This window comes from Phyllobates terribilis, unplaced genomic scaffold (assembly GCF_046119375.1).
Source record: "Phyllobates terribilis strain yellow unplaced genomic scaffold, ASM4611937v1 Scaffold_136__1_contigs__length_4911898, whole genome shotgun sequence".
NCBI lineage: Eukaryota > Metazoa > Chordata > Amphibia > Anura > Dendrobatidae > Phyllobates > Phyllobates terribilis.
The window spans coordinates 596,605-622,054 of NW_027362896.1; the positions used below are offsets into that span (position 1 = coordinate 596,605).

At 48.0% G+C, this 25,450-nt stretch overlaps 1 pseudogene; it reads left to right on the forward strand.

Moving 5' to 3' along the window:
* The window catches only part of LOC141204938 (uncharacterized), a 72,856-nt pseudogene that overhangs the window by 1,430 nt on the left and 45,976 nt on the right, over positions 1 to 25,450 (forward strand).

Below are 25,450 nucleotides of genomic sequence, written 5' to 3' on the forward strand. Positions count from 1 at the left end.
CTCCAGTCTGCTCCCGGCCGCGTCTTCTCTCTTCAGCGTCCCTCAGTGTACTGTCAGGACCTGCGGTGACGTCATTTAGTCACCTGATGGTCACGCGACTGCTGATGTCGGCGGTCAGGTGATGGTCGCGTGACCATCAGCTGACTGACGTCACCGCAGGTCCTGACAGTACACTGCGGGACGCTGAAGAGAGAAGACGCGGCCGGGAGCAGACCGGAGAGCAGACCACCGGCCTCCGGAGAGGTGAATATACAGGTTTTGTTTATTTTTAACTTTTTTATTTCTTTTTTTCACCGCGTGGTAGCCGGGATGAAGAGGAGTTATAGTCTCCTCTTCATTCCGGGTACCACACGCACCGCGATTACGCTGCAAATTCGCGGCCATTGAATTTAATTGAAACGCAGCAAATCCACATATACCTGCGGGTTTGCTGCGTTTCAATGTTCCTCAATGGCCGCGAATTTGCAGCGTAATCACGGTAGAAATGGTCATGCTGCATTTTGTAACGCAATGCGAATTTGGCACGCAAATTAGCGCATCATGTGCACAGCACATCCGAATTCACATTGCTTTGCATGGCAGACTGTATTACAAGCGTTTTCGCGGCCGTAAAAACGCCGCAAAAACGCTTCGTGGGCGCATAGCCTTTTTCTCAGTCTTGTTTTTCCCCTTCTCCCATGACAGTACCACCTGAAAGAGAGGGTATCCGCTAATCAAGGACAGGAAACCTACTGAACAAAAGGGTGGTACCTCTCCTCCGCGTCAGTTTGGCTTCCTGTCCTTGAAGGAACCTAAAGAGTAAAGGAACTGTACGATTGAACTTACCCAAGTCTGGTTAGTGTCCACAAGGATCCGGGATGCTGACAGGTATGGAGACGCCACCGCCGGCCAGGAGGTTGGGGTGTGTGGTTACATGACCTCTTTGTTGACCTCCAGCTGACACGCTGTTCCTTGTCTACGCATGCCGGGGCACGTGGTTGGCATGCCATGTGTCGAGTGCGCAGGCTCCACGGCAACCTGGGTCTGTGCAAGCGCGTGGCACGCTAGTGAGATATCCAGTGTGGCCCTGGTGATGAAGCGTGCCAGAAAGCAATGAAGCAGTAAAATGTTGGGTCTACGTATAAGCAAGGCTCGCCAGTCGGCTCCCTGCAAACGACGCGCCGAAAGGAAAAGTCTGACCCGGAAATAATGTGAGATTTCTGGGTGAGGTCGGGAGCGGACGTTGGAGATGTGGCTGTGGCGTCCCTCTGGTATATAATGGAGGGATGACTACCGGATGGTGGAGGTGTGCAACTTTCTTCCTGATGCCATAGACATGCTGGAAGAGCAGCCATAGCCACCATGGCAGCTGCAGCGTCATCATCAGAGACGCAGCAGCGGCGGCCATACAAGTGGCCAGAAGAACAAGGTAGATGGATTTGGATATATACGTCACTCTCTGTGGTATTTGGTGCACAGAAAGGAAACTACTCCTTATGATATAAAGGATAAAACTCTTTATGCAGAAGAGAAGATAATTTATTCGGAACCTGCAATCCATTATATGTGTAACGTTTCGGCCATAACATTCTGACCTTCATCAGACTACAAAAAACAAAATAGAAAATTAAACAAAGAAAAAGAGAAAAAAAATTAAATAAATATTACATAGGATAATGCGCTCCATCGAAACTATACAACTTCTTTTATTCAGTAGCAATATAGGCAAATGTTCATAGAAAATGATAGAATGCAGGTATTCTGATGGTAGGGACTTCAGGGTGCTGTAGATTTCCAGTCATTGTCAATCATAGCATGAAATGAATCAAGTGTTTGTTTAATCACATCATATGGGTGGGAGGCATGTAACTCAGGTCATTCTGAATATGTATGAAATATATTTATGAAAATTGCGGGTGTGATGAAAATTTTTTTTTGAAATACCATATTTTGCGGATTATAAGACGCATCGGGTTTATGAGATGCTCCCCAAATTTTGGGGAGAAGAATAGGAAAAAAATGTTTTTTTAAAAACCGGTGCATGTTATAATGGGCTTACCTGGGGGGCTGAGGTGTTGGGTGGAGCGGGGTCCCAGGTGGCAGGGTTGAGGCAGGAGTCGGGAGATCGCTGCTGCCGGAAGTTTCAGCCTTCTGGCAGAGGCAGGAGTCGGAGGATGGCTGTGGTCCCCTGGCTTGCGATGCCCTGGGCTGCTGTCCCCTGACTTGCCTGCACTGTCTTGCGGTCCCCTGCGCTGCGGCCTGGCAGGTGTCCGGTGGTGCGGGGGCTCCGCTGATATTTTGTAAACGCCGGAGCCCCACACCTTCCATATTGTTACATGCGGCGGGAAATGGCCGCCTCCGGCGGCGCATGCTCAGGTTGAGATCTCTGTACCGAGATCTTGATTGCGCTTGCGCCGCCTCCGGCGGCCATTTTCCCGGAGACCGCTGCATGTAACAGTATGGAAGGTGCGGGGCTCCTGTGTCTACAAAATGTCGGCCCGCACCACCGGACACCTACCAGACCGCAGCGCAGGGCATCGCAAGCCATCTTCCGACTGCAGCAATCCTGGGACCCCGCTCCATCAACGCCGGTGATTTTGCATTATAAGACGCATCCCCATTTTCCCCCCAAATTTGGAGGGAAAAAAGTGCGTCTTATAATCCGAAAAATACGGTATATATAAAAAAAAAAAATAATAAATGGGAAAATGATCTACGTATAGTAGTCTAGTTTGTTAGAAAAAGAAAGAAAAGGGGATAAAAATGGAGAGGGAGGAAAAAAAATGGGGGGGGGGGGGTGGAGAGGGAAATCTCCAGGGGAGAACGGCCATGTGAACTGATCCAGCCTCCATCTCCGGTACCCTAGACTGAATGGCAGAGTCGTGAGTGATCTTCGTATATGTTCACCATGTTAAATAGGTCCTTTTCTGTCAGTGTTCTTTGCTAGGAGGGGCCTAAGAAGTGTAGCGCCAAGCTAAAAGATAAAAAATGTGCGCTTTGCGGGGATAACTTACCCAGCACATATATGAAGAGACTCTGCCCTGATTGCATTCTGAAGACCATCTCCGAAGAATCCCCCAACTTTGCCATGGATTTAAAATCCGTAATTGGGGTGGACGTTAAAGACTCCATTAATTCACTGATTCAGCAGGAAAGGGGTAAAAGGGAGAAAAGATCCAAACGGCAGGCAGCTGATTCAGAAGAGTTGGTAATATGTGAGGATAGAGACGAATCGTACTCCTCTTAGTCCTCCTACTCATCCTTTGATAGTAATAGACGGGGTAGGTCGTGTTTTCCTGCGGCACTTACAGATTGAAAACCGATAAGTTGGTAAAGGCCGTTAGAACCACTATGGGCATATCCGATCCTAAAACCCCAAGAACAGTCCACGACATTATGTTTCGGGGTTTGGAACAAAAGAAAAGAACCACATTTCCGGTTAATGAGAAAATTAAAATGTTTATTAATAGGGAATGAAGGAAGCCTGAGAAGAAGGATCCGCTGCCCTCGTCATCCAAAAGGAGGTGTCCGATTGTTGAGGAAGAAGCGGACATGTGGGACAAAACCCCTAAAATAGACATGGTGGTGGCCAAGTCATCCAAAAGATCCACACTGCCCTTTGAAGATCTGGGAACTCTTGATCCTCTTGATAAAAAAGTGGATGTGTATCTGAAACAGACATGGATGTCTTCGGTGGGGGCATTAAAACCAGCAGTTGCGGCAACGTGCACGGCCAGATCAATGATGATTTGGTTACAGCAGTTAGAGGATGAGAATAAGAACAACGTCCCTAGGGATAAGATCCTGTCTAATCTCCCGTTAATGTAAGAATCAGCTAACTTGCTCGCAGACGCCTTGGAAGATTCAGTGAGGTTTGCAGCCAGGTCGGCAAACCTGTCAAATGCTGCCCATAGAGCACTATGGCTCAAGAGCTGGCTGGGAGATGTTCAGTCCAAGGCCAAGCTATGCTCGATTCCATGCGAAGGAGAGTTTCTCTTTGACGAGTACTAAATGATATACTGGACTAGGCGGGAGACAAGAAGAAAAGATTTCCCAGTGTGCCCATGCCACAATATAGGAAGTGCTTTCATAAAAGAAGGCATAATCGAAACAAATCCCCTAGGGATCAGGGGAAATGGAAAGATAGGAAACCAAAAAGTGGAAGTTTCATGTTTGGGGGCCCTTCCTCTGAGACAAGGAAGACTTCCAAGTGGCAGGCTTCCCCAGGTAGGAGGAAGGCTGTCCCACTTACTGCGTGCCTGGGAGAAGATTTAATCCAGCACATGGATTCTTGGGATAGTACGATAAGGGCTAAGGCTGGAATTCAAATCTGATCCCCGGCACACCTTCAGAATATCATCTCCCTGGGGTCCCAGGAAACAATTGGTTCAGGAGGCAGAAGTTTTGAACCTAGTACAGAAGCAAGTGCTGACGGAGGTGCCAGTGCAGGAGCAGGGGAAGGGATTCTGTTCCCCCTATTCCTAATAAAAAAGAAATAGATGGCACCTTCAGGATCATAGTGAACTTGAAAGAAAGGGGAGATCAAATTTCTAGTTTACAGGCCCTTCAAAATGGAGACCATAAAATCGGCCATAAAAATGCTATTTCCAGAGTGTTATACTGTATGAGTGTGCTAGGCCTGAAGGACATGTACTACCACGTCCCAATCTATATGGAAGATCAGAAATTCTTGAGCGTGGCCTTGTATATAAACAAACAAGTCAGGCACTTCCGGTACAGAGCGCTACCCTTTGGCCTATCTATGGCTCAGAGGGTATTTACAAAAATTATACGGAAGTCGCAGCGCATCTTCGGGAGCAGAATACCCTAATAATCCTGTACGTGGACGATATTCTAGTGGTGGGCAGGTCAATAGAGCACTGCCGTTGTCAACTGATAACAATCAGGATCAGCTTGACCGACCAGGCTGGGAGGACTACTAAACCTGAAAAAATCAAAACTGGAACCACTGAGGGTTCAATCTTTCTTAGGACTTATCTTGAACGCAAGAGAGCAGACTTGTCTACTGCCGGAAGAAAAGAAGGACAAGTTCATAGTCTAAGTCTCAGCAGCAGTCACAAAACCTGTTATGACTCTAATAAGGGCAATGTCACTACTAGGGACAGTGACTTCCTGTATTCCAGCAGTTCAATGGGCCCAGATACACTCCAGGATTTTACAACAGGACATTCTAAGGGGCGAAAAAGACTCAAGGGCTGTTTGGAGGGAAACACTTTCCCCGGTGACTATCGATTCCATGACATGGTGGTCGGAAATAGAGAATCTGTCACAGGGAGTCCCTTGGCCATATCAGATCAAGGATACAATAACGACAGATGCAAGCTCGGATGGATGGGGAGCACTTCTGAGGGATTGCGTAGTCCTGGGAGTCTGGTCAAAAACCGAAAAAGGTTATTCGTCAAATATGAAGGAGTTGCTTCATATTAAGGAAGTAAGGAACAGTAACAGTAAGGAACACAATAATGAAGTTCCTTTATTTCCTGCAAGGGCATCATGTTTGCATCAAGACAGACAACCGGACAAGAGTCGCCTACATCAATCATGAAGAGGGCACAAGATCCCGCTCTCTAATGTTGGTGGCAGAAGAGATCCTTCAGTTTGCTAAACAACATTGGTTGATACTGACAGCACTTCACATAAAGGGGAAGGAAAACGAAAGAGCAGATTTCCTGAATCGAATCCCACTAAAACAAGGGGAATGAGAACTAAATACGGCAGTATTCCAACAGATTGTGGATCGTTGGGGCCAGCCAAATGTAGACCTGTTTGCAAACAGACAAAACAGGAAAATAGGGAAGTTCTGTTCTCTGGATCCAAGAAATAAAACCTATGCAGTGGATGCTCCGCAGATTCCTTGGGACTTCAACCTGTCTTACGGATTTCTCCAATTAATGTTGATTCCCACAGTGTTGAGGAAAGTCAGGGAGAAGGAAGCGCGGATCACTTGGATTGCTCCATTCTGTCCCAAGAGACCAAGGTTCTTATGGATAAGGATGATGTCATTATCGGATCCATGGATCTTCCCAGATGTTCCGGATCTCTTCAATAAGGGTCCAGTTTTCCATCCGCAGAGATCGAACCTTCATTTGACGGCCTGGAGTTTGAAAAGGCATTCTTGATTCACGAGGGTTTCTCTCTGAACGTAGTCACTACTCTGCTTAAAAGAAGAAAACCAGTAACAACTAAGATATATGGTAGAACCTGGGTAAAGCTTTGGGCTAGGTCGGGACAAACCTTGGGAGGTGAAATACCAATAAATGCCATATTACAATTTCTCCAGAAAGGTATGGAAATGGGCTTAGCTACTAGCACTCTTAGGGTGCAGGTGTCGGCCCTATGGGGCCTTATATAACTATAATTAGGTGGTTAACAGGTGGATTATTAGATTCATCAAAACAGATGCAGGCCAAAGCCTGCCCCAAGAATACCTCCCTGGGATTTACATCTTGTCTTGGAAGCATTAACTAAAGCCCCCTTTAAACCACTAAAAGGATTGCCAGTCAAGACAGATGGTGATATTGGTAGCTCTAACTTCGGCCCGTAGAATCAGCGACACACAGGCGTTATCGGTTAACCACTCGTTTACGCACATTGCTGATGATAGGCTGGGTCTAGTCTTAATACAACTCTATCTTCTGAAAGTGGCCACCAAATTTCATAGAAGCCAAGAAATTGTTCTCCCCCCTCCTTTTTTTAGTAATCATTAAAATGCAGAGGAGCAGCGGCTTCACCCCCTAGATGCTAAACAGGTTCTGGTTGAGTACTTGGCTGTGACAAAACAGTGGAGAAATAAATGAAACTTTGTTTGTTTCCTTCCAGGGAGTTAGGAAAGTAACAAGGGGTACCCTAGCTGGATGGATCAGGGAGGCCATTAGGTTAGCCTACTCCTCTAGTAATAGGTCAGTTCCAGAGAACTTGGAGGCTCATTCTACTAGGGTCGTAGCGACCTCCTGGGCAGAGGAGGAGGAAGTGTCTATCGGCAGGATATGTAAGTCGGTTACATGGTTCTCTCCTTCCACCTACTATAAGCATTACCGACTTGATGTCTTCCTCTGATGATCTATCCTTTGGGAGAAAGGTGTCAGAAGCGTTGATCCCTCCATAAGGTGTTTGTTCTATATAAATCTCTCAGGTGGTGCTGTCATGGGAGAAGGGGAAAAATTGTAGTTACTTACCGGTAATGGGATTTTACAGAGCCCATGACCGCACCCTTATATTCCCTCCCTTTTATCACTGGTTGGTGTGCTCTACATTATTGGGTATATAGTTGGGAATGTTTTGGTTGGTGATGTTTGTATTAGTAACTATCTGGAGGTCCTCTCATGCTCTGAAACCCAACTGATGCAGAGGACAGGTACCGCCTTATTCAGTAGGTTTCCTGTCCTTGGTGGGCAGATGCCCTCCCTCTCAGGTGGTGCTGTCATAGTTCCATTATCAGTAAGTAACTAAGATTTTATCCACCAATATTTTATGTTTTATACTTGTGTAATGAGAACGGTGGAGATGGCAGGATTAGAGCTGATCATAGATGGGACTTCTCCATCTGTCTGTGACTTTTATCATATTTGTTTCAGGGTGAAGATCTGACCCATATTAATACTACAGAGACATATGTGAGGGGTGATGAGCGGTGTAAAGAGGAGATTCCTACATATGACCACCCAGGTGAGTAGAGACCACTAAATGCATAGAGGTCACAGGTGAAATAAAATCATGTAATAATCTGTGTCCTGACCGGATTTGTTATCTGTATATTAATTGTTTATTAAAGAATACTGCGACTTAGATGACTTTATATAAGGCCGACATGGATACCGTTCTTGTGGCAAGTGCTGCAGGTCGAAAATATCTGGAATGAGTTTTGTAAACTTAATTGATGAATTATATAAAATGAATGCTCCTTCAGGGTCGGCTCAAGGTTTTTGTGGGCCCCGGGCAAAAGAGTCTCAGTGGCCCCTTTAACACATACCACGATTCATGATGCACAGATACCGCAGATAAATATATATACAGTGGGTACGGAAAGTATTCAGACCCCTTTACATTTTTCACTCTTTGTTTCATTTCAGTCATTTGGTAAATTCTAAAAAGTTCATTTTTTTTTCTCATTAAAGTCCACTCTGCACCCCATCTTGACTGAAAAAAATGTAGAAATTTTTGCAAATTTATTAAAAAAGATAAACTGAAATATCACATGGTCATAAGTATTCTGACCCTTTGCTCAGACACTCACATTTAAGTCACATGTTGTCCATTTCCTTGTGATCCTCCTTGAGATGGTTCTACTCCTTCATTGGAGTCCAGCTGTGTTTAATTAAACTTATAGGACTTGATTTGCAAAGGCACACACCTGTCTATATAAGACCCCACAGCTCACAGTGCATGTCAGACCAAATGAGATTCATGAGCTCAAAGGAACTGCCCAAGGAGCTCAGAGACAGAAGTGTGGCAAGGCACAGATCTGGCCAAGGTTACAAAAGAATTTCTGCATTACTCAAGGTTCCAAAGAGCACAGTGGCCTCCATAATCCTTAAATGGAAGAAGTTTGGGACCACCAGAAGTCTTCCTAGACCTGGCCGTCCAGCAAACTGAGCAATCGTGGGAGAAGAGCGTTGGTGAGAGAGGTAAAGAAGAACCCTAAGATCACTGTGGCTGAGCTCCAGAGATGCAGTAGGGAGATGGGAGAAAGTTCCACAAAGTCAACTATCACTGCAGCCCTCCACTAGTCGGGCCTTTATGGCAGAGTGGCCCGATTGAAGCCTCTCCTCAGTGCAAGACATATGAAAGCCCACATAGAGTTTACTCAAAAGCACATGAAAGACTCCCTGACTATGAGAAATAAGATTCTCTGGTAGGCCGAAGATAGAGACGAAGATAGAGCTTTTTGGTGATAATTGTAAGCAGTATGTGTGGAGAAAACCAGGCAATGCTCATCACCCGCCCAATACAATCCCAGCAGTGAAACATGGTGGTGGCAGCATCATGCTATGGGGGTGTTTTTCAGCTGCAGGGACAAGACGACCGGTTGCAATTGAAGGAAACCATAAATGTGGCCAAGCACAGAGATATCCTGGATGAAAACCTCTTCCAGAGTGCTATGGACCTCAGACTTGGCCAAAGGTTCACCTTCCAACAAGACAATGACCCTAAGCAGATGGCTAAAATAACAAAGGAGTGTCTTCAGAACAACTCTGTGACAATTCTTGACTGGCCCAGCCAGAACCCTGACCTAACCCAATTGAGCATCTCTGGCGAGACCTCATAATGGCTGTCCACCAACGTTCACCATCCAACCTGACGGAACTGGAGAGGATCTGCAAGGAAGAATGGCAGAGAATCTCCAAATCCAGGTGTGAAAAACTTGTTGCATCATTCCCAAGAAGACTCATGGCTGTACTAGCTCAAAAGGGGGCTTCTACTCAATACTGAGCAAAAGGTCTGAATACTTATGACCATGTGATATTTCAGCTTTTATTTTTTAATAAATTTGCAAAAAGTTCTACATTTCTGTTTTTTTCAGTGAAGATGGGGTGCAGAGTGGACTTTAATGAGAAAAAAATGAACTTTTTAGAATTTACCAATTGGCTGCAATGAAACAAAGAGTGAAAAATTGAAAGGGGTCTGAATACTTTCCATACCCACTGTATATATAGTACAATGCCAAAGATTTCTCTTCTTACATTATATGAGTGATATCTATTGTAAATTCCACAATAGCTCAGAAACTGGCGAATCGCTCCATACAGGATACTGGCCCCCCATAAAATGCTCCATACAGGATATTGGCCCCCATATAACGCTCCATGCAGGCTGTGCCCCCACATAATGCTACATGCAGGCTGCCCCCCCCCCCAATAATGCCTCATGCAGGCTCCCCCCCCCCCCCACATAATGCCCCGCGCAGGCTGTTCCCCCCTTATAATGCCCTATGCAAGCTGTTCCCCCCCCCCCTCATAATGCCCCATGCAGGATGTCACCCCCCTTATAATGCCCCATGCATTGCCACCCCCTCTTCTAATGCCCCATGCAGGATGTCACCCCCCCTTATAATGCCCCATGCATTGTCACCCCCCTTATAATGCCCCATGCAGGATGTTACCCCCCCTTATAATGCCCCATGCAGGATGTCACCCCCTTATAATGCCCCATGTAGGATGTCACCCCCCCTCCCTTATAATGCCCCATGCAGGGTGTCACACCCCCCTCCCTTATAATGCCCCATGCTGGATGTCACTTCCTCCCATCTTTTAATGCCCCATTCAGGATGTCACCTCTCCACCTCCCCCCCCCCCCCTTATAGTGCCCCATGCAGGATGTCACCCCCCCCCATATAATGCCCCATTCCTCCATGCATTAAAAAAAAACTCACTTCTCACTTGCTGCTGCTGCTGCTCCAGACCCCTCAGCGTCGCCGGCGTCTTCCCACTCTGCGCTGTGACTGCTCAGAAGAGAGCTCGGTGGAAAGACATCACCGCACTCTCTGACCTGAGACGACAGTCAGAGGACGCGGTAGAGACCGGAGCTGCTGCAGAGGCACGGGGAGAGGTAAATATTGTGCCGGGGCCCTGAGCAAGCGGGGGGTGGCGGGCGCTGACACCGCTCTCCTCCACTCACGGGTCCCATAGCTTGGCTGGGAGCCCGACGGCGAGTGGGCCCCCCCCCCCCCGCCTGCTCTGGGCCCCGGCACTTGCCCGGGTGCGCCGGGTGCTGACGCCGGCCCTGTGCCCCTCTCTTGTGCCAATACATTTTTTTCTAGCTAAGAATCTATTCTGGTTCTGCGCTGTATTATCTAAACAATCAATTACATTATTCTGAAAATAAAGTCTAAAAAAAATTGTTAAGCAATGCAGAAAAATGCCCAAATTCCCAATTCTGCCAATAAATTAAAAACCACAGCTCTTTATGCAAAAATAATTCCCCATATACAAGTAATAAAACACGTAGGCGGAGACCTGTCAATCCAAGACAGCGGGCGGAGAGAAGCCGCCGGGAACCCGCCTGTCCGACTAGTCTATTAAAGTATGAATTTCTCTGAAATACTGCAGAGTTTCAGAATGAAACGTACCTGGCCGACATCATACAGCCAGTGTCTTCTGTACACCGTCCGCGCATTGGGAGCCACTGCGGACTGTGTAACAAAATTCCTACACCGCCTCGACCGCATGGCATAATTTTACATTATGTGATTGCAAATAGATTAATAAATAAATTCAGTCTTGCATCTCGTTTAATGGCAGTGCTTCTCCAATCATTACCATACTGCTCCACCTCGCTGCCCAGCTCCACTGCACTGCCCTGCCCAACCGCGCTGCCCTGCTCCACCGCGCTGCCCTGCTCCTCCGCTTCCCTGCCCCACCGCGCTGCCCTGCCCCACCGCTTCCCTGCCCTACCGCACTGCCCTGCTCCACTGCGCTGCCCTGCCCTACCGCACTGCCCTGCTCCACTGCGCTGCCCTGCTCCTCTGCGCTGCCCTGCTCCTCTGCGCTGCCCTGCTCCGCCGCGCTGCCCTGCTCCTCTGCGCTGCCCTGCTCCTCTGCGCTGCCCTGCCCCACTGCGCTGCCCTGCTCCACCGCGCTGCCCTGCTCCACCGCGCTGCCCTGCTCCACCGCGCTGCCCTGCTCCACCGCGCTGCCCTGCATTTAACGGTCAACACTGAAATCAGAAAACTGCTAGAAAACTGTGTAGTGCCCTAATATCAGTATCTTGCTCTATCGATAGATTGAGATCTATTTTGACATCACACTTTTAGTTGGTTAATAACTGAATTTTCCTATTTCATATAGAAATACTAATAAATATAACATTAACAATATAAAGATAAAGTTACATTATTACAAATATATTTGTTTTATTCTTGGCAGATATCTTTACCGGGAACTCAGAGAGACATATGATATCCTCAGATTTGAAAGGACATGATCATGGTATCACACCAGAAACATATGAAGAGCATGCCATTGCTTCAGATACAACCTCAGCCCTTCACAACAAAGATCTATTTTATGATCAAGTGGTCTTATCTTCTGATTCGTTACAGAATGCTGAGCAAAGTAAAAGTCACAGAAAGGGAGTTAAGGAGCGGAGAGCTCACTCAGGGGTGAAGCCACTATCATGTTCAGAATGTTGGAAACCTTTTAATTATAAATCAGATCTTGTTATGCATCAGAGAATTCACACAGGGGAGAAGCCATATTCATGTTCAGAATGTGGGAAATGTTTTATTCGGAAAGCGCATCTTGAGAACCACCAGAAAACCCACACAGGGGAGAAACCTTTTTCATGTTCAGAATGTGGGAAATGTTTTACAGAGAAATCAAGTCTTATCAAACATCAGAGAACCCACACCGGGAAGAAGCCTTTTTCATGTTCTGAATGTGGGAAATGTTTTATTCTGAAAGCGCATCTTCATATCCACCAGAGAACCCACACAGGGGAGAAGCCTTTTTCATGTTCAGAATGTGGGAAATGTTTTATTCGGAAAGAGCATCTTGATATCCACCAGAGAACCCACACAGGGGAGAAGCCTTTTTCATGTTCAGAATGTGGGAAATGTTTTATTCGGAAAGCGCATCTTGATATCCACCAGAGAACCCACACAGGGGAGAAGCCTTTTTCATGTTCAGAATGTGGGAAATGTTTTATTCGGAAAGAGCTTCTTGATTACCACCAGAAAACCCACACAGGGGAGAAGCCTTTTCCATGTTCAGAATGTGGGAAAAGTTTTATTCGGAAAGCGGATCTTGATATCCACCAGAAAACCCACACTGGGGAGAAGCCTTTTCCATGTTCAGAATGTGGGAAATGTTTTATTCGGAAAGCGGATCTTGATATCCACCAGAGAACCCACACAAGGGAGAAGCCTTTTTCATGCCCAGAATGTGGGAAATCTTTTACAGAGAAATCAACTCTTATCAAACATCAGAGAATCCACACAGGGGAGAAGCCTTTTTCATGTTCAGAATGTGGGAAATGTTTTATTCAGAAAGCGGATCTTGATATCCATCAGAGAACCCACACAGGGGAGAAGCCTTTTTCATGTTCAGAATGTGGGAAATGTTTTATTCGGAAAGCGGATCTTGATATCCACCAGAGAACCCACACAGGGGAGAAGCCTTTTTCATGTTCAGAATGTGGGAAATGTTTTTGTCGGAGATCAAATCTTGTTGAGCATGAGAAAACTCACACATAGCAGCAGCCTTTTTCATGTTCAGAATGTGGGAAATGGTTTCGCTGTCAATCAGATTTTGTTATACATCACAGAATTCTTACGGGGAGAAGCCATAGTGATGTTCAGAATGTGGGAAATGTTACAGGGGTAAAGTAGATCTCGTTACACATCAAAGAAGCCACACAAGGGAAAAGCCATTTTCATGCCCAGAATGTGAGAAATGTTTTAGTAGGAGATCAAGTCTTATACACCATCTTAAAAACTCACATTGTGGGTAAATCATAATTATGTTTAGTATGTTGGAAATGTTTACCCACACAACTTCATAGTATTCAAAGCGCTCACAAGGGGAAATAATCATTTTTATTTTTTTAAACGTATTCATTTGACAGATCATACAAAAAATGCCACAGTTACCGGCAAAGTAGTCATATGCCAAAAAGGTTCTTAAACTGCAGGAGTCTAGAGGAACTGAAGAGGAGACGGGCTGGTATGCAGGGCTGGTATTGGAGGGAAGGGGGAGGACACACTGGGCAATTTTTTGAGGCTCTCACTCTTTTAGGGGCCCTCAGTAATTCTTTTCTGAGGTTAAGACTGCTTAAGGACCTTTGGTGACATCACGGTCATGTGAGTCTATAGGAACTGAAGAGGAGATGGGCTGGTATGTACCGTATGTGCTATATGTGTGTGTACAGTGGGGAAAATAAGTATTTGATACACTTCCAATTTTGCAAGTTTTTCAACCTTCAAAGACTTGAGAAGTCTGTAATTTTTATCGTAGGTACACTTCATCTGTAAGCGACAGAATATAAAAATAAAAAACCAGAAAATCATTGTATGATTTTTACATAATTAATTTGCTTTTTATTGCATGAAATAAGTATTTACTACAATAGAAAAGCAGAACTTATTATTTGGTCCAGAAACCTTTATTTGCAATTACAGAGGTCAGACGTTTTCTGTAGTTCTTGACTAAGTTTGCACACACTGAAGCTAGGATTTTGGCCCCCTCCTCCATACACATCTCCATGTTTCAGGGCTGTCGCTGGGCAACTTTGAGTTTCCACTCCCTCCAAAGATTTTCTATTGGGTTCAGGTCTGGAGGCTGGTTAGGCCACTCCATGACCTTGAAATACTTCTTACGGAGCCACTCCCTTCAAAACGGTGCAGTCATCTTGTCCACTTTGCAGAAAAGCACTCCCAAAGTATGATGTTTACCCCACCATGCTTCACGGTTGGGACGATGTTCTTGGGTTTGTACTCCTCCTTCTTCTTCCTCCAAGCACAGTGAGTGAAGTTGATACCAAAAAGTTTTATTTTGGTCTCATCTGACCAAATGACATTCTCCGATGCCTCCTCTGGATCATCCAGATGGTCATTGGTGTACTTCAAGGGGGCCTGGACATGTGAGGAACCATCATCAAAATAGCCTGCTGGTCCCAATCTGGCTTTTCTGAATGTCTCCATGGGTTCAAGGCGACCTGAGGGTCCCACCTGGCAATCCCAAAAACATATCCATTGGGCCAGATGACTTCATCGCCCTAACCTGGTCTCCCAAATGTATCCATAGGCTCTCTGATGGTCAATGGAGCAGATCCGTATCTTTCCAGTCAGGGTAATTTACCCTTAAGCTGGAATCATGTAGAATCCAAATCTGTGTCTCTTTGGATAAAGCCATGCTATCAAGCTGATGGTCTGAAGAGAGTCCTTGTAAAGTCTCTTTCAATTCTCTGTTTCAAATATGGCTGCTACAGAGGCATATGTTAATTTAAATAGTTCACATTTGTTCTTCCAAGTACACATCCACAGGGCAAGGGATAGGGAGGGTATTATTCCACAGGGCTCAGGTCTCATTGTTTGAGTTTTCAATAAACCCACACAGCCGTCATAGCAGGGGGGGCTCTTTAAATCAACATCTAGCAGGCTTTACTATTATATGCAATTAGCATGGTAACAAACCTCATTGTTTCAGAACCAAGAGAAGACAACAATCAGGGTTATACAAATAGTGGTCTGTCCTTTTTTTTTTTCTTTTTTTTTTAATCAAATGTTTTTTATTGATTTTTATAAAGATTCTCAAAAAGGTAAAAAAAAAAAAAACCTCATCAAGACAAACATTGGAGAAGCACAGTTCTCCACCCCCCAACATTCAGAAACATTAAACATGAGTTATTTATACATCTTGGCTCTGCAAAACCAGCATAATTAGACGGACGAATATTTGAACATAATAACGATAGTCAATCCAACCAAACAAACCAATAATAACATGGTTTTTAATTTTCAGAGAAGTTTGATTTGAGGGATCATATAAACGTAATTCAAAGCGAGCCAAGGCGAAATCTCCTCAGTTCTCTAGATGTGAAACCAGAGCCATCTGTTACGGATCCGGGTGGTGGAACCTCTGTGCTGCGGTGCAAGGAGGGACCAGAGGGGCGTAACTAGGTATCAACTCGGACTGACCAGGGTCGCACGGCAGCTCAATCGACTCCGTGAACCAGGGAAGGACCGAGCAGAGGGACCAGGTGCTACTCTGGGCCAGTCCTTGTATGAGAGCAGGTGACTTCCACGGGTAACTGGCAGAAGCCTCCAGGTAGGCTGACTGGTAGGCACGGCAGGTAACTAGTAGGAGCCTCCAGGTAGGCTGGCTGGTAGACACGGCAGGTAACTGGTAGGAGCCTCCAGGTAGGCTGGCTGGTAGGCATGGCAGGTAACTGGTACATTCTCTGGGTAGGCAGGCATGCCTGGCCCATAGACAGACTGGCGGATTTGGATCGTAGGTTGACCGTTGGGCTGGAGAGTACACTTGGTTGGCGGACAGGACTGGTAGTCAGGCTGGCGGACTGAACTGGTAGACAGGCTGGCGGGCTGGACTGGCGGGCGGGCTGGACTGGTAGTCAGGTGGGCGGGCTGAACTGGTAGTCAGACTAGCAGTGGGACCTGAGCACTGAAGCAGAGTTTAGAACACAAAGCTACAACCTTGCACGGGCACCTCCATTTTGGAGGAGGTGCCTTTTATATGAGAGGTCCTCCAGCCATTGGCCGGGGACTCCTTACGACGGTGCGCGCGGCCCCTTTAAGAGGGAGTGCGCGCACGCCCTAAGCACAGTGCCCGGGAAGCTGCGCACGCCAACAGCAGCAGGAGAGCCGGAAGACGCCGGGCAGGGAGCACGGCGGTAAGGGGGACGGCGTCTCTGCCTGTCAGGGGGCAGAGACGCCGATGCTACAGTACCCGCCCCCCCTTTACGCCCCCTCTTTTTTAGGCCGGAAAGAAATTTTTTAAGGAGAAGCGGGGCGTGGATGTTCTCCCTGGGTTCCCAAGTTCTCTCCTCTGGGCCAAACCCCTTCCAATCCACCAGAAAAAAGTTTTTTCCTCTTACCCTTTTGGTGGCCAGAATGTTCTCTACCTCGTAGACGTCCTCAGCGGAGACCGGAGCTGGGGAGGTACCTGGATTGTCGGAAAAAGAATTAAGCACAACTGGTTTGAGGAGAGATACGTGGAAGGAGTTGGGAATCCGAAAGGAGGTGGCCGGGAGTTTTAACTTGTAGGCTACTGGATTGATTTGATTGAGGACTTCAAATGGACCGATGAACCGTGGACCCAACTTATACGAGGGTATTCTGAGACGAACATGTTTGGAGGAGAGCCAAACCTTATCTCCCGGACGGAATTGAGGTGGGTCCAAGCGTCTCTTATCAGCATGTTTCTTCATCCGCTCAGAGAATTGAAGAAGTGCGGATCTAGTGTCCTCCCAAATGGTGGAAAATTCGCTGACCAGAGACTCCGTGGCAGGGTTGTCCACTGAAGCGGAGATGGGAAACGGAATCCGGGGATGTTGACCGTAGACCACAAAGAACGGGGACTTGGAAGAAGATTCGCTCTCATGGTTGTTATAGGAGAACTCGGCCCATGGTAGGAGCTCTACCCAATCGGTATGGTGAGCATTGACAAAGTGCCGGAGGAAGTTGGTAAGGATCTGGTTGATACGTTCCACTTGGCCATTGGACTGTGGATGGTAAGCAGAGGAGAAATCCAGGGTGACATCTAGCAGCTTACATGTAGCTCTCAAGAAACGCGAAGTAAACTGGACCCCGCGATCAGACACAATGTGGAGGGGTAGGCCGTGAAGACGAAAGATATGATGGATGAAGCCCTTAGCCAGCACAGAAGCAGACGGGAGACCAGGCAGGGGGATGAAGTGGGCCATTTTAGAAAAGCGGTCAGCAACCACCCAAATGACAGTACAACCGGCAGAAACAGGGAGATCAGTAATAAAGTCCATAGCAATGTGTTGCCACGGGGCAGCAGGTACGGGAAGAGGCAGGAGACGACCGGCTGGAAGATGTCTGGGAACCTTGTTGCGGGCACAGGACAAACAGGCCGTGACGAAGTCTACAACATCCTTGCGCAGGGTAGGCCACCAGTAATGCCGGGTAATGAGCAGGAGGGTCTTCTTCTGGCCAGCATGGCCGGCTAGTTTAGATGAATGACCCCAGTGAAGAACCTTCTTACAATTCGGAACCGCTACAAACGTCTTACCGGGTGGGAGACAAGACAGGTCCAAGGGAGCCACATTCATCACTTTGGAGGGATGAATGATATGCATAGGCTCCTCCTCTTGATCGGAAGACAGGAAGGATCGGGACAAGGCGTCGGCTTTAACGTTCTTGTCCGCAGGGCGGTAATGTAGGGTGAAGTTGAAGCGGGCGAAGAACGAAGACCACCGGGCCTGACGCAGATTGAGTCTTTGGGCATTCTGTAGATATGCCAGGGTTTTGTGGTCAGTGTAGATGACCACCGGGTGCAGAGCCCCCTCAAGCAGGCAACACCACTCCTCCAGCACCAATTTGATGGCTAGCAGTTCTCGGTCTCCTATGGAGTAGTTGCGCTCGGACGAGGAGAAGAGCTTGGAGAAGAAGCCGCAGGTTACCATTCTCCCGGATGGAGATTTCTGGGTGAGCACCGCTCCGGCTCCGGAAGAGGAAGCCTCAACCTCCAGAAAGAACTGTTTGTTGCTATCCGGACGGTGCAGCACTGGGGCAGAAGAGAAGGCTTGTTTTAAGGAGAGGAAGGCCTCCTCCACTTCGGACGGACATTCCTTAGGATTTGCTCCCTTGCGGGTGAGCGCAGAGATGGGAAGCAGTCCGGGAAGAGAAATGTGGGATGAAGAGATGGTAATAGTTGGCGAAGCCCAGGAATCGCTGAATCGCCTTCAACCCCTCCGGACGGGGCCACTTTAAGACAGCAGAGACCTTCTCGGGGTCCATCCGTAGACCTGTCTTAGAGATAATATAGCCCAGGAACGGAAGAGAGGTCTGCTCGAAGAGGCATTTCTCAAATTTTGCGTATAGGTGATTCTGCCTGAGCCTAAGCAGGACCTGACGAACATCCCTCCGGTGTGTGGGAAGATCCGGAGAGAAGACCAAGATGTCATCCAGGTACACCACCACGCAAGAATATAAGAGGACACGGAAGATGTTGTTAACTAATTCTTGGAAGATTGCTGGAGCATTACAGAGGCCGAAGGGCATCCCACGGTATTCATAGTGGCCGTCCCGGGTATTGAATGCCGTCTTCCACTCGTCTCCTTGGTGGATCCGGACCAAGTTATAATCCCCACGAAGATCGAGCTTTGTGAAGATCTTCGCGCCTTTAAGGCGGTCGAACAGCTGAGAGATGAGCAGCATGGGGTATTTGTTTTTGATGGTAATCTGGTTGAGTACAGGGGCGTAGTGAACTGTCTTTATTTTTTACGAAGAAGAATCCGGCTCCAGATGGGGAGGTAGATTTCTGGATGAATGCCCTGGATGAATGCCCTCGATGTACTCCGACATGGCCCGGGTTTCGGCCAACGACAACGGGTAGATACGCCCACGGGGTGGAGTGGCACCGGGTACCAGGTCGATAAGGCAATCATATGGCCTATGAGGTGGCAGTGTCTCTGCTTCCTTCTTGTCGAAGACATCTGCATAGGACCAGTAAGGTGCCGGTAGACGGAGGCCGAGCCGGGCGAACCGGGACCAGGCAGGTCTCATGGCAATCCTGCCCCCAACAGAGCACCTCACCGGATTGCCAATTCAGAACGGGTTCATGTCTCTGTAGCCAGGGTAGACCTAGCAAAAGGGAGTGAGAGAGTCCGGAAAGCACATGGAAGGAGATCCTCTCTGAGTGCAGCATTCCCACCTGAAGGGTTACGGGCCCAGTGATGAGCAAGATGGTCGCCGGAAGGAGTCTTCCATCCATGGAAGCGACTGCCAATGGTTCAGCCAGAGGTTTGGTAGGAATCTGATACTTCTCTACAAGGGACTGGGAAATGAGATTCCCAGCGGCTCCGGAATCCAGATGGGCGGTTTCAAAGAAGCGGTTCTCTCCACAGGAAATAGAGACGGATAAAGTCAAGAACGGAGAGGATTTACTCTTGCCTAGGATGACCTCTCCGAGCAGTCCTAGACACTGGAGTTTCCTGGCTTCACCGGACAGGAACGAATCAGGTGCTCCTTACTACCACAGTAGAAACAGCTCCCCTCGGCTCGGCGTGTTTCTTGGCGAGACTTGACCATCTTGGTCTGGTCGATCTGCATGGGTTCGGGCGAGCGTGCCCGGGGAGTTGCTGGTTGGGAGGCAGATTTCTGGAAAACAGGAGCAAGACGAGGAAATCTTCTCTCCCGGGTAGTCTCCTTAGCACGTTCTAGGAAACAGATGTCAATCCGGTTAGCTAGTGACACCAGGTCATCCAGGGTGGTAGGAATGTCCCGGCCGGCTAGCTCATCCTTAATCCGACCGGAAAGACCCTCCCAGAAGGTGGACACCAGGGCCTCGTTGTTCCAGGCAAGCTTAGAAGCGAAGGTATGGAACTGGATGGCATACTGGCCCACGGTGAGACTCCCTTGGCGGAGACAGAGCAATGAGGAGGCAGTAGAAGTCCTACGTCAGGGCTCATCGAAGACCCTCCGGAAGGCAGTGAGGAAAGCCGGAAGATTGAACACCAGGGAATCCCCTCTCTCCCATAGAGGGTTTAGCCATGCCAATGCTTCCCCGGTGAGGTGAGACATGATGAACGCCACCTTGGCCCGGTCGGATGTGCCAGAAGTTCAAAGTGCAGCGTGCACTGGTTCAGAAAACCCAGACATAAGACAGGGTCACCCCAAAAATGAGGAGGCGCAGAAAGCCGGGGAATTAAGCTGGATGCCGTGGTATTGGTAGGCAGCGGCGCCGCCGGAGCAGGTGTCGCTCGGCTCGAGGCGGGCACAGGTGGGACAGACAGCGTGTCCAGGTGAGAGTTGACAGACTGCAGGTAGGTCACAATGGTTTCCTGTTGGGATCTCTGACGAGAAACCTCCTGGTACAGGTCAGCAAGCGAAGGTGCCTGGGGGCCACCGGGTTCCATGGCCCGTGCAAACTGTTACGGATCCGGGTGGTGGAACCTCTGTGCTGTGGTGCAAGGAGGGACCAGAGGGGCGTAACTAGGTATCAACTCGGACTGACCAAGGTCACTCGGTGGCTCAATCGACTCAGTGAACCAGGGAAGGACCGAGCAGAGGGACCAGGTGCTACTCTGGGCCAGTCCTTGTATGAGAGCAGGTGACTCCCACGGGTAACTGGCAGAAGCCTCCAGGTAGGCTGGCAGATAGGCACGGCAGGTAACTGGTAGGAGCCTCCAGGTAGGCTGGCTGGTAGGCACGGCAGGTAACTGGCACATTCTTCGGGTAGGGTGGCAAGCCTGGCCCATAGACAGACTGGCGGATTTGGATCATAGGCAGACCGTCGGGCTGGAGAGTACACTTGGCTGGCGGAGACAGGTAGTCAGGCTGGCGGACAGGACTGGTAGGCTGGCGGACAGGACTGGTAGTCAGGCTGGCGGACTGGACTGGTAGACAGGCGGGCGGACTGGACTGGTAGTCAGGCTGGCGGACTGGACTGGTAGACAGGCGGGCGGACTGGACTGGTAGTCAGGCTGGCGGACTGGACTGGTAGACAGGCGGACTGGACTGGTAGTCAGGTGGGCGGGCTGGACTGGTAGACAGGCGGGCGGGCGGACTGGACTGGACTGGTAGTCAGGTGGGCGGGCTGGACTGGTAGACAGGCGGGCGGGCTGGACTGGTAGTCAGACTAGCAGCAGGACCTGAGGGCTGAAGCAGAGTTTAGAACACAAAGCTACAACCTTGCACGGGCACCTCCATTTTGGAGGAGGTGCTTTTTATATGAGAGGTCCTCCAGTCATTGGCCAGGGACTCCTTAGGACGGCCCTAAGCACAGTGCCCGGGAAGCTGCGCGTGCCGGCAGCAGCAGGAGAGCCGGGAGACGCCGGGCCGGAAGTGCGGCGGTAAGGGGGACGGCATCTCTGCCTGTCAGGGGGCAGAGACGCCGATGCTACACCATCAATCCATAGACCCCATATCTTGTCAAATTTAGCATATCTTTTTAGGTATATACCTTTTCCCAAATTTACTAGCCAGTTAACTTTAGCAATAAATTCTGATATCATAGGCTCCTGATCTGCTATCCATTTTTGGGTTATCGATTTTCTTGCCATGTATAACATACGTTCCACCGCAATTTTTGCCATACTCATCAGTAGTCAGATCTTCAACATATCCCAGTATACATACCAATGGGGAAAGTTCCACATCAGTTGAATAAACCCTGTTAATCATTGCTACAACACTCTTCCAAAAGGACACCAAGTTAGGACAGTTCCCCATCATATGAAGCATATCTGCTATGTTAGTTTTGCATCTAGGACAGTGGGGACTTGAGCGAAATCCTATGCTAAATAAGAATTGAGGTGTCCTGTATACCTGGTGTGTCACATATATATGGGACAGTCTATGGGATTCACTTAAAGACAGTTGTGGAACTCTTTCCAGTATATCTGACCAGTGATTTTCCTCTATGGGTCCCATTACACTCTCGATTTCTCTTTTGATCGCATCGGCTGGTTTGTCAATATAATGTCTAAGAGAATGTTATAAAGTAATGAGATTAGTCCACAAGAACTCTAGGTTAGCTATTCTCTGTATTATTGAGTTTTGAGGTATCCCTCCTTCCAGAGCAATGCCTTCTGCATGCCTAAATTGTAAGTATCTATAGAATTCAGAGGGAGGTAACCCATATTCGTTTTGCAGCTGTGAGAAGTCCTTAATCACATCACCTGTCAGCACCTGATTAAGTCTGTTTAATCCCTTGGCGCTCCAGGAGCAAAATCCCACCAGTTGGTATAGATTTGGATGCCATGTAGTGTTCCATAATGAAGTAAATTGCGAAACACCTTTTTATTCCTTGTAATTTTTTCACCGTCCCCCAAAGTTTGTGACATAACAGCATAGACGGTATTTTGCCTCCAAGTGTCCCAAACTTATGCGCCTCCAGTACCTCATAGAGTTTATCTGATTGGAAATAATGCTGTAGCAACGTATGCTGAGCTCCCCCTCCCCCAGGGTCGTCCCATCTCCACATACGCTGAGCTCCCCCTCCCCCAGGGTCGTCGCATCTTCACATACGCTGAGCTCCCCCTCCCCCAGGGTCGTCGCATCCCCGGATATGTTGAAGCTGAGATGTCATATAATATACCCATGGGTTAGGAAACGCAAGCCCTCCCATTGTTTTGTTTCTTTGCAATGTTTCCAGTTTAATTCTGAGTCTGTTTGACCCACATTAATTTTCTAAACTCCTGACGGACTGAAAAGTATCCGATTTATCCATATTGGGGAGTTGTGTAGAACATACAATTGCTGTATCATCCAGATCATTTTGACCAGTTCAGCACGGCCCACCACCGACAACGGTAACTTAGACCAGGCGCCTAGTTTACCTCTAAATTTAATTAAGACTGGATCAAGATTCAACTTCTCATAATCATTTATTTTTGCCGATATATTGATGCCTAAACTCCGATACCACTTGTAAACCTGAGTTAATGTAGTGGGAAGCATTCTCATCTGTATTATCCAATGGAAGTATGACTGATTTGCTCCAGTTTATCTTCAGACCAGAGTATTTTCCAAATGTTTATATCGTTTCCATTGCTATAGGAAGGGACTCAGAAGTTTTAGCCAAAAATAATAGAGTGTCGTCAGCGTATAAAGTGACCTTATCTTCGCTGTTCCCTCTACGAAACCAACTATTCCTGGATGCTCCCTGATAACCGATGCCAGGGGTTCAATGGCCATTGCAAAGAGCAGGGGGGACAACAGGCACCCCTGTCGCGTACCTCTACTCAATCCAAAAGCAGGGGAGAGGTGTATATTTACCCATATTCTAGCCACCGGCCTACCACACAGGTTAACCCATGAAATAAAACTAGGTCCTATACCAAACTTTTCCAACACCACCCATAAATATTCCCACTCAACAGAATCGAATGCCTTAGCGGCGTCCAGAGAACGTACAGCTCTATCACCATCCACCGGCAATTGAAGATTAAGAAACAATCTCCGGATGTTAAGAGCTGTGGATCTAGCCGGCATGAAGCCTGACTGGTCGGTATGGATAACTGTAGAAATTACTGTATTCAATCTAGATGCCAGAACCTTCGCAATAATTTTAACATCAGTTGATAACAAGAATATGGGCCTGTATGAGTCAGGGATTAAAGGGTCTTTACCTGGCTTAGGTATGACTACTATCACCGCCTCTTGCATTGAATGGGGTAGGGTTCCCCACCTCACCGCTTCCTCGAAGGTAGCCAGTAAGTGGGGAAGTAGAATATCTCCAAATCTCTTATATATTTCTGTGGGAAGCCCGTCAAGTCCTGGCGATTTGTTATTAGCCATAGAGGCTACTGCCATTTGTAACTCCTCCAGCTGTAGTGGTCTATTTAAAAATTCTTGATCTTTACTGCTGAATGTCGGTAGTTTGATTTCCCTCAAGTAGGATAAGGGAAATTTAAATTGTAGTTTGGATGTATATAAATCTTTATAAAATTCTAGCAGAGTGTTTGAGATCTGGTCAATCTGGTTTACTACCACGTCTTCTCTGACCTTCAAAGCACCAATAAAAGAACTCCCCATCTGGGCTCTTGCCATCACAGCCAGTAAAGCCCCCGTCACACTAAGCCAGATCGCTGCTGAGTCACAAGTTTTGTGACGCAACAGCGACCTCAGCAGCGATCTCGCTACGTTTGACACGTAGCAGTGACCAGGCCCCTGCTGTGAGATCGCTGTTCGTGTCGAAATGGCCTGGACCATTTTTTGATCATTGAGGTCCCGCTGGGTAGCATGCATCGGTGTGTTTGACACCTTACCAATGACCTCGTTGGCGACTCAGAACTGAGAAGTCGTCCCTCATCGAGGTCTGAATCGTCAGAGTAACTGCTATGTGACAGGGTCTCAACGACTGCCGACATCGTTATACAGATCGCTCCTTCCGTATCGTTGCTGCGTCGTTGGGAAGATCTGACTGTTTGACATCTCAACAGCGACCACATAGCGACGCAGCAACGATCCCTGCCAGGTCGTATCATTGTCGGGATCGCTGTAGCGTCGCTAAGTGTGACGGTACCTTAAATGTCCTGCCTTCTCCACCTCCTCGAAGAAGGACGTGGATGTGCTTGCTGATGGTGCTAGTTGAGAGTGTGCAACGACAGGTGCAGGGCAGGAGGCATCTTCGCATGCGCCATGGACAGGGATTGGCTTGCACGCACAACAGCATAAGAAGCAGTGATGCCACCCGCAGACACTGTTCCTGGACCCTGGGGTTCTGCCCACTTAGTGGGGTGCTTTGCTGCTATGTGCCGGATTATGCTGGTGGTGGTCAGTCTGCTAGTTTTGCTACCCCTGCTGATGCTGGCCTGGCAGGTGGTGCAAATGGCCTTTAGGGTTAAAAACTCAGGAAGACCTAACAGTTGTGCTGGCAACTTCCGTCATGTTGATGTTACTGGGAACGGTTGCCCGCCTTCTGTCTTCGGCCACCACACTGCTTCTTCCTGCCTGTTGTGGTGCTACGCCTCCCTCCCCCTATGTGCTGCTGTCCTCGCTCTGTATGTCTCCCTGCCAGGTTGGGTCAGTTACTATATCATCCACCACCTCGTCTTCCACTTCCGCACCCTTGTCCTCCTCCTTACTTACTTAGTAAGTAACTAAGATTTTATCCACCAGTATTATATGGTTTATACTTGTGTAATGAGAACGGTGGAGATGGCCGGATTAGAGCTGATCATAGATGGGACTTCTCCATATGTCTGTGACTTTTACAATATTTGTTTCAGGGTGAAGATCTGACCCATATTAATACTACAGAGACATATGTGAGGGGTGATGAGCGTTGTAAAGAGGAGATTCCTA